We start from the raw sequence: 9,725 nt of genomic DNA, 5'->3' as shown, positions 1-9,725 counted from the left end.
TTGCATTAATATGCAAATGCTTTCATTTGTGATGCTGCTTTTGACATAATTTAGATTAATTCTAAAGTATGTATTTGGCTGTGCTTTATAGTAGGGCTTTATGGTTAAAGTCTTGCAGCTAGATTTAGAGTTCTGCGGCCAAAGGGGTGCGTTAGCTACGCTGGCTTTTTTTCTCCCGCACCTTTTAAATACCGCTGGTATTTAGAGTTCACAGAAGGGCTGCGTTAGGCTCCAAAAAGGGAGCATAGAGGATATTTACCGCCACTGCAACTCTCGATACCAGCGGTGCTTACGGACGCGGCCAGCTTCAAAAACGTGCTCGTGCACGATTCCCCCATAGGAAACAATGGGGCTGTTTGAGCTGAAAAAAAACCTAACACCTGCAAAAAAGCAGCGTTCAGCTCCTAACGCAGCCCCATTGTTTCATATGGGGAAACACTTCCTAAGTCTGCACCTAACACCCTAACATGTACCCCGAGTCTAAACACCCCTAACCTTACACTTATTAACCCCTATTCTGCCGCCCCCGCTATCGCTGACACCTGCATATTATTATTAACCCCTAATCTGCCGCTCCGTACACCGCCGCAACATACATTATAGTTATGTACCCCTAATCTGCTGCCCCTAACACCGCCGACCCCTATATTATATTTATTAACCCCTATTTTGCCCCCCACGACGTTGCCGCCAGCTACCTACAATAATTAACCCCTAATCTGCCGACCGGAGCTCACCGCTACTATAATAAATGTATTAACCCCTAAAGCTAAGTCTAACCCTAACACTAACACCCCCCTAAATTAAATATAATTTAAATCTAACAAAATAAATTAACTCTTATTAAATAGATTATTCCTATTTAAAGCTAAATACTTACCTGTAAAATAAATCCTAATATAGCTACAATATAAATTATAATTATATTGTAGCTATTTTAGGATTAATATTTATTTTACAGGCAACTTTGTAATTATTTTAACCAGGTACAATAGCTATTAAATAGTTAATAACTATTTAATAGTTACCTAGTTAAAATAATTACAAAATTACCTGTAAAATAAATCCTAACCTAAGTTACAATTAAACCTAACACTACACTATCAATAAATTAATTAAATACAATACCTACAAATAACTACAATTAAATAAACTAACTAAAGTACAAAAAAGAAAAAAGAACTAAGTTACAAAAAATAAAAAAATATTTACAAACATTAGAAAAATATTACAACAATTTTAAACTAATTACACCTACTCTAAGCCCCCTAATAAAACAACAAAGACCCCCAAAATAAAAAAATGCCCTACCCTATTCTAAATTAAAAAAGTTCAAAGCTCTTTTACCTTACCAGCCCTGAAAAGGGCCCTTTGCGGGGCATGCCCCAAAGAATTCCGCTCTTTTGCCTGTAAAAAAAGACATACAATACCCCCCCCCAACATTACAACCCACCACCCACATACCCCTAATCTAACCCAAACCCCCCTTAAATAAACCTAACACTAAGCCCCTGAAGATCTTCCTACCTTATCTTCACCATGCCAGGTTCACCGATTGCTCCAGGCTCCGAAATCATCATCTAAGCCCAAGCGGGGGCTGGATATCCATAATCTGGCTGAAATCTTCTATCAAGCGGCGGCTGAAGAGGTCCAGAAGAGGCTCCAAAGTCTTCATCCTATCCGGGAAGAAGAGGAGATCCGGACCGGCAACCATCTTGATCCAAGCGGCATCTTCTATCTTCATTCGATGACGAACGGCTCCAGCTTGAAGACCTCCAGCGCGGATCAATCTTCTTCTTCCGACGTCCAACTGAAGAATGAAGGTTCCTTTAAGGGATGTCATCTAAGATGGCGTCCCTCGAATTCCGATTGGCTGATAGGATTCTATCAGCCAATCGGAATTAAGGTAGGAAAATTCTGATTGGCTGATGGAATCAGCCAATCAGAATCAAGTTCAATACGATTGGCCAATCGGATTCAACTTGAATCTGATCAGAATATTCCTACCTTAATTCCGATTGGCTGATAGAATCCTATCAGCCAATCGGAATTCGAGGGACGCCATCTTGGATGACGTCATTTAAAGGAACCGTCATTCGGCGAGTAGGCGTCGGTTGAAGAGGATGGATCCGCGTCGGCTGGGAAGAAGATGGCTCCGCTCCGCTCCGGAAGAAAGAAGATTGAAGATGCCGCTTGATAGAAGACTTCATCCCGATGATGGACTTCCGACTTTAGCCCGATGATGGAGTTCTTCAGCCGCCGCTTGGATCAAGACTTCGGACCCTCTTCTGGACCGATCGCTGAACCCGGTGAGGTGAAGACAAGGTAGGGAGATCTTCAGGGGCTTAGTGTTAGGTTTATTTAAGGGGGGTTTGGGTTAGATTAGGGGTATGTGGGTGGTGGGTTGTAATGTTGGGGGGGGTATTGTATGTTTTTTTTTACAGGCAAAAGAGCTGAATTCTTTGGGGCATGCCCCGCAAAGGGCCCTTTTCAGGGCTGGTAAGGTAAAAGAGCTTTTCTATTTTAATTTTAGAATAGGGTAGGGCATTTTTTTATTTTGGGGGGCTTTGTTATTTTATTAGGGGGCTTAGAGTAGCTGTAATTAGTTTAAAATTGTTGTAATATTTTTCTAATGTTTGTAAATATTTTTTTATTTTTTGTAACTTAGTTCTTTTTTATTTTTTGTACTTTAGTTAGTTTATTTAATTGTATTTATTTGTAGGTATTGCATTTAATTAATTTATTGATAGTGTAGTGTTAGGTTTAATTGTAGATAATTGTAGGTATTTTATTTAATTAATTTATTGATAGTGTAGTGTTAGGTTTAATTGTAACTTAGGTTAGGATTTATTTTACAGGTAATTTTGTAATTATTTTAACTAGGTAACTATTAAATAGTTATTAACTATTTAATAGCTATTGTACCTGGTTAAAATAAATACAAAGTTGCCTGTAAAATAAATATTAATCCTAAAATATCTACAATATAATTATAATTTATATTGTAGCTATATTAGGATTTATATTACAGGTAAGTATTTAGCTTTAAATAGGAATACTTTATTTAATAAGAGTTAATTTATTTTGTTAGATTTAAATTATATTTAACTTAGGGGGGTGTTAGTGTTAGGGTTAGAGTAGCGGTGAGCTCCGGTCGGCAGATTAGGGGTTAATACTTGAAGTTAGGTGTCGGAGATGTTAGGGAGAGCAGATTAGGGGTTAATACTATTTATTATAGGGTTATTGAGGCGGGAGTGAGGCGGATTAGGGGTTAATACATTTATTATAGTAGCGGTGAGCTCCGGTCGGCAGATTAGGGGTTAATTATTGTAGGTAGGTGGAGGCGACGTTGGGGGCGGCATATTAGGGGTTAATAAATATAATATAGGGGTCGGCGGTATTAGGGGCAGCAGATTAGGGGTACATAGGGATAACGTAGGTGTCCGCGGTGTACGGAGCGGCAGATTAGGGGTTAAAAAAATTTAATATAGTGGCGGCGATGTGGGGGGACCTCGGTTTAGGGGTACATAGGTAGTTTATGGGTGTTAGTGTACTTTAGAGCACAGTAGCTAAGAGCTTTATAAACCGGCGTTAGCCCAGAAAGCTCTTAACTACTGACTTTTTTCTGCGGCTGGAGTTTTGTCGTTAGATTTCTAACGCTCACTTCAGCCCCGACTCTAAATACCGGCGTTAGAAAGATCCCATTGAAAAGATAGGATACGCAAATGGCGTAGGGGGATCTGCGGTATGGAAAAGTCGCGGCTGGAAAGTGAGCGTTAGACCCTTTCCTGACTGACTCCAAATACCAGCGAGCGGTAAAAACCAGCGTTAGGAGCCTCTAACGCTGGTTTTCATGGCTACCGCCCAACTCTAAATCTAGGCCTTGGTTTGCTTAAATGTTTATTTAAATCCAAGCTTTAATCTCTCTTTTTTCAGGAAAATATGTTGTTTGTATCAGGGTTTTACCCTGACTATCACCTAGATTACGAGTTTAGTGGTAAGATGAAAAGCAGCATTAACAGGTCCTAACGCTGCTTTTTCCACCCGCAGGTATTACGAGTCTTGCAGGTTTAGTGGCACCGCACACTTTTTTGGGCCTTACCGCAAACCGACTTACGTAAACTTCGTAAACCCTTTTTTCTATAGCGCCGGTATTACGAGTCTGTCCTGGGAGGCCAAAAAGTAAGCGGTACACCCTCTACCTCCAAGATTACTAACACATTTTAAAGTCAGTAGTTATAAGTTTTACACTATAACGCTGTAGCATAAAACTCATAAGTGCTAAAAAGTACACTAACACCCATAAACTACCTATTAACCCATAAACCGAGGCCCTCCCGCATCGCAAACACTATAATAAATTTTGTAACCCCTAATCTGCCGCTCCAGACATCGCCGCCACTATAATAAACATATGAACCCCTCGCAAACACTAGTTAAATATTATTAACCCTTAATCTGCCGCCCCTAACATCGCCGCCACCTACATTATACTTATTAACCCCTAATCTTCCGCTCCGGACATCGCCGCAACCTACATTATATTTATTAACCCCTAATCTGCTGCCCCCAACAACGCCGCCACCTACCTACATTTATTAACCCTAATCTGCTGCCCCCAACGTCGCCGCCACTATATTAAATTTATTAACCCCTAAACCTAAGTCTAACCCTAACACCCCCTAACTTAAATATAATTTAAATAAATCTAAATAAAATTACTATCATTAACTACATTATTCCTATTTAAAACTAATTGTATCTAGCTTAGGGTTTATTTTTATTTTACAGGCAAGTTTGTATTTATTTTAACTAGGTAGAATAGTTATTAAATAGTTATTAACTATTTAATAACTACCTAGCTAAAATAAATACAAATTTACCTGTAAAATAAAACCTAACCTAAGTTACACTAACACCTAACACTGCAAATAAATAAATTACATACATTAAATACAATTAAATAAATTAAATTAAATTAGCTAAATCACAAAAAAAACACTAAATTACAGAAAATAAAAAACAAATTACAGATCTTTAAACGAATTACACATAATCTAATAGACCTATCAAAATAAAAAAAGCCCCCCCAAAATAAAAAAACCCTAGCCTAAACTAAACTACCAATAGCCCTTAAAAGGGCCTTTTGCAGGGCATTGCCCCAAATAAATCAGCTCTTTTTCCTGTAAAAAAAATAAACCCCAACAGTAAAACAGCCAATAGGATTTTTTCTACCTTAATTCCGATTGGCTGTTTGAAGAGGATGCTCCACGTTGGATGTCTTGAAGATGGACCCGCTCCGTGCCGGAAGGATGCCTGTCTGGAGGACCACTTCTGCCAGCTTTGTTGAGGACATCTTGCCGCTTGAATGAAGACTTCTCCCGGTAAGTGAATCTTCGGGTGTTAGGATTTTTTAAGGGTGTATTGGGTGAGTTTATTTTTTAGGTTAGGGCTTTGGGTCTGCAGTAGAGCTAAATTCCCTTTTAAGGGCAATGCCCATCCAAATGCCCTTTTCAGGGCAATGGGGAGCTTAGGTTTTTTTAGTTAGTATTTTATTTGGGGGTTGTTTGTGTGGGTGGTGGGTTTTACTGTTAGGGGGGTGTTTGTATTTTGTTTTACAGGAAAAAGAGCTGATTTCTTTGGGGCAATGCCCTGCAAAAGGCCCTTTTAAGGTCTATTGGTAGTTTAGTTTAGGCTAGGGTTTTTTTATTTTGGGGGGGCTTTTTTTATTTTGATAGGTCTATTAGATTATGTGTAATAAGTTTTAAGATCTGTAATTTGTTTTTTATTTTCTGTAATTTGGTGTTTTTTTTTTTGTGATTTAGCTAATTTAATTTATTTAATTGTATTTAATGTATGTAATTTATTTAATTGTAGTGTTAGGTGTTAGTGTAACTTAGGTTAGGTTTTATTTTACAGGTAAATTTGTATTTATTTTAGCTAGGTAGTTATTAAATAGTTAATAACTATTTAATAACTAGTCTATCTTGTTAAAATAAATACAAACTTGGCTGTAAAATAAAAATAAACCCTAAGCTAGCTACAATGTAACTATTAGTTATATTGTAGCTAGCTTCAGGTTTATTTTATAGGTACGTATTTCGTTTTAAATAGGAATAATGCAGTTAATGATAGTAATTTTATTTAGATTTATTTAAATTATATTTCAATTAGGGGGTGTTAGAGTTAGGGTTAGACTTAGGTTTAGTGGTTAATAAATTTAATATAGTGGTGGCGACGTCGGGGGTGGCAGATTAGGGGTTAATAAGTGTAGGTAGGTTGCGGTGACATTGGGGGCGGCAGATTAGGGGTTAATAAATATAATGTAGGTGTCGGCGATGTTGGAGGCAGTATATTAAGGGTTAATAAGTATAATGTAGGTGGCAGGGATGTCCGGAGCGGCAGATTAAGGGTTAATAACTATAATGTAGGTGGCGGCAATGTCGGGGCGGCAGATTAGGGGTTAATAAGTGTAAGATTAGGGGTGTTTAGACTCTGGGTTAATTTTAGGGTATTAGGTGTAAACATAAATTTTGTTTCCCAATAGGAATCAATTGGGCTGCATTACTGAGTTTTACGCTGCTTTTTTGCAGGTGTTAGACTTTTTCTCAGCCAGCTCTCCCCATTGATGTCTATGGGGAAATCATGCACGAGCACGTATAACCAGCTCACTGCTGACTTAAGCAGCGCTGGTATTGGAGTGTGGTATGGAGCACAATTTTGCTCTACGCTCACTTCTTGTCTTTTAACACCGGGTTTCAGAAAACCTGTAATACCAGCGCTGTAGGTAAGTGAGCGACGAGAAAAAACTGCTCGTTAGCACCGCACCCCTCATAACGCAAAACTCGTAATCTACCCGAATGTTTGTTGTTTGCAGCTTTCTGTCATGGCTGCCATTTCAGACTCACCTGGTCTGGCTACAGCTCCCAGAATATTCTCAAAGGTTCTTGGAACCCTTTTTTTCTGTGATCAGACCTCAGGGTATTGCAGTATTTCCTTACCAGGATAATGTTTTTGATTCAAGCTTCATCTTATCATTTAGCAGAATCTCACCCCAACGTTCTGTCATCAACATGTTTGGAAGGTCAATTTTCTAAAGCGTTCTCTGGTTTTGCAGTTACTCTTTGTATGGAGATGTTAGGTTTCATGATTGCTACATCGGATATTCATGAGGCCTTTTCCGTTTGCATGCTTTAGCAATGAGACAGGGATCATACTCTGCTATACAGCTATATCTAAAGATTTATCTACTTCATAGAACATGTCAGTCCCTGTTTTGGTGGCTGAATCAACAGCTTATTATCACAGGGAGCTTCTTTTGGTCATTCTATCTGGGGGTCTCAGAAGGTGCAAGGAGTTTGGTTTCCTCGGGAGGCAAAGGTACCAATTAATGTTCAAGGACTCCATCCAATTTTCAGAGACTTTTCAGAGTCAGCCTCTGGTGAAAAGACTTCATCTCCATTTTCAGTCAGACAGTGTCACAACAGTGGCCTACATCAATCATCAGGGGGGGAACTTACAGTTCCTTAGCCATGAAGGAAGTGTCTTGAATTCTTTCCTGGGCAGAAGCCTATTGTTGTCTGATTTCTGCAGTTCATATTCCAGGAGAGAATAACTGGAAAGCAAATTTTCTCAGTCAGTCTTTGCATCAAGGAGAGTGGTTTTTCCATCTGGATGTTTTCTATCAGATTGTGCATCTTTGGGCTCTCCCAGAGATAGATTTGATGGTCTCTTTAATAAACAACAAACTTTCCAGGTAATATGTGAGGTCTATGGATTCTCAGGGTAGTTTGTGGTGCTTTGGTAGCTCCATAGTCGTTTTTACTGACATGTTTTTCCCTCTTTGGTTCTTCTGATTGCCAGGATCAGGCAAGAGGAGTCATCAGTAGCTCTAATTGCTCCGGCTTGGGCTGAGTTTTGTATGCACATCGAGTTCAGATATCCAGATTCCCACTATGGTCTCTTCTTTTGCATTCAGACCTTATGTCATTAGGTCCGTTTTATTTTCCCATCTGGATCTCAAGTCTCTAAGCTTGATATGGCATGGAGATTGAACAGTTAGTTCTTAAGCAGAGAGATTTTTCAGACTTTGTTTTTTTGAGACTTTAATGTAGGCCTGCAAGCTTGTGACTATGAAGATTTATCATAAGGTCCAGAGGGTCTTTATTTCTTGGTGTAAGATTTTGCAGTTTTTGCTGGATGATTTAGATAATAATTGATCTGCCAGTTCTTTGAAGGGTCAAATTTCTGCTCTTTAAGTTTTGTTCCTCAAGAAGATTCCTGGCATTCATGGTTTTGTTCAGGCTTTGTCTAGAATTAAGTCTGTATTTTGTAATTTCTCCTCCTTGGAATTCAAATTTGATATTGAAGGGTTTGCAGGCTCCTCCAATCGAGCCTATGCAATATCTTTCTTGGAATATTTTTTTTTTAACTATCTCTTACTCTAGAAGAGTTTTTGAGCTGTCTGCTCTTTCATATGTTTCTCCTTCTGGTATTTTTTTCATCAGGACAAGTTTTTTCTTTAATTTCTAGTTTATTTAGCCTCTTGATTGAATATTTTGATCCATAAATCTAACTTGGAGGTGGGATGGCCTCCACCTAAACTGATACTTCACACTGATACTTCAAGATCAGTTGCCACTTCTTGTTTTTTTATAATAATGAGGCTTCTGTTGACCAAATTTGCAAGGCAGCTTCTTGGGTTCTTTTGCATTTTTTTCTAAATTTTAACATTTTGGTGATTTTGCTTTATCTGGGGCTGCTGTTTTACCTAGGGTTGTGTCCTTGGATTATATGAGTTGGGAAATTTTTGTCCCTTCTTCAGGTGACTTCTTCATAAATTGGATGTTGTTGGAGCTTTGAAGTATTATGTAGTCACTTCTAAGGATTGTAGACAAATTTCTAGTTTGTTTTCTTTTCTGGATTCAGGAATAGTCAGAAGGATACTGTTGTTGTTTTAGCCTCTTGATTGAATCTTTTAAACCATAAGGCTTACTTGGATGTCGCATCACCTCCACCTAAACAGATACTTTGAGATCTGTTGCCACTTCTTGTTTTTTTTTTAAATGAGGCTTCTGTTGACCAAATTTTCAAGGTAGCTTCTTGGTTGTTTTTTTTTTTGCATTCTTTTCTAAATTTTTCCATTTTGGTGATTTTTCTTTTTATAGGGCTGCCTTTTGTAGAAATGTCCTTTAGGCAGGTCTATGTTGATTTTTGCCTGTCGGCCATTTAATTTTGCATATCTACCCTGTTTATTCCTTGGGTTCTATTTGGGTTGTGGATTTTAATTTCACTTTGAAAAAAAAGTTCTTTTTATCCCACCCTTATTTTTCATTACTTGTGGACTCTACAGCTTGGGTATTAGTTCCCTTCCCAGGAGTAATGGATCATGGACTCTCACCAACTGTATGAAAGAAAACATAATTTATGCTTACCCGATAAAGTCATTTCTTTCATGGTAGTGAGAGTCCATGAGACCCCACTCTGTTATTTTGCTGTTGGTTTATTTTTGAGCACATCTTTTTCCACTGCTCCTATTCTTTTCCTCTTATTTCTTCTTCTAATCTATTGGCTAGGCTATACATCAGAATCGTTTCCAGTAGGGTGGTTGGGGTTTTATAGAAATCTTGGTGTTTGGGAATCTTTGTCTCCTCCTAGTGGCAGGGAAGAGTAATGCCCAGGCATAATGGATCATAGACTCTCACCATCATGAAACAATGAATTTA

Source organism: Bombina bombina, chromosome 2 (assembly GCF_027579735.1).
Source record: "Bombina bombina isolate aBomBom1 chromosome 2, aBomBom1.pri, whole genome shotgun sequence".
NCBI lineage: Eukaryota > Metazoa > Chordata > Amphibia > Anura > Bombinatoridae > Bombina > Bombina bombina.
Note: the sequence above shows the minus strand (reverse complement) of the source record.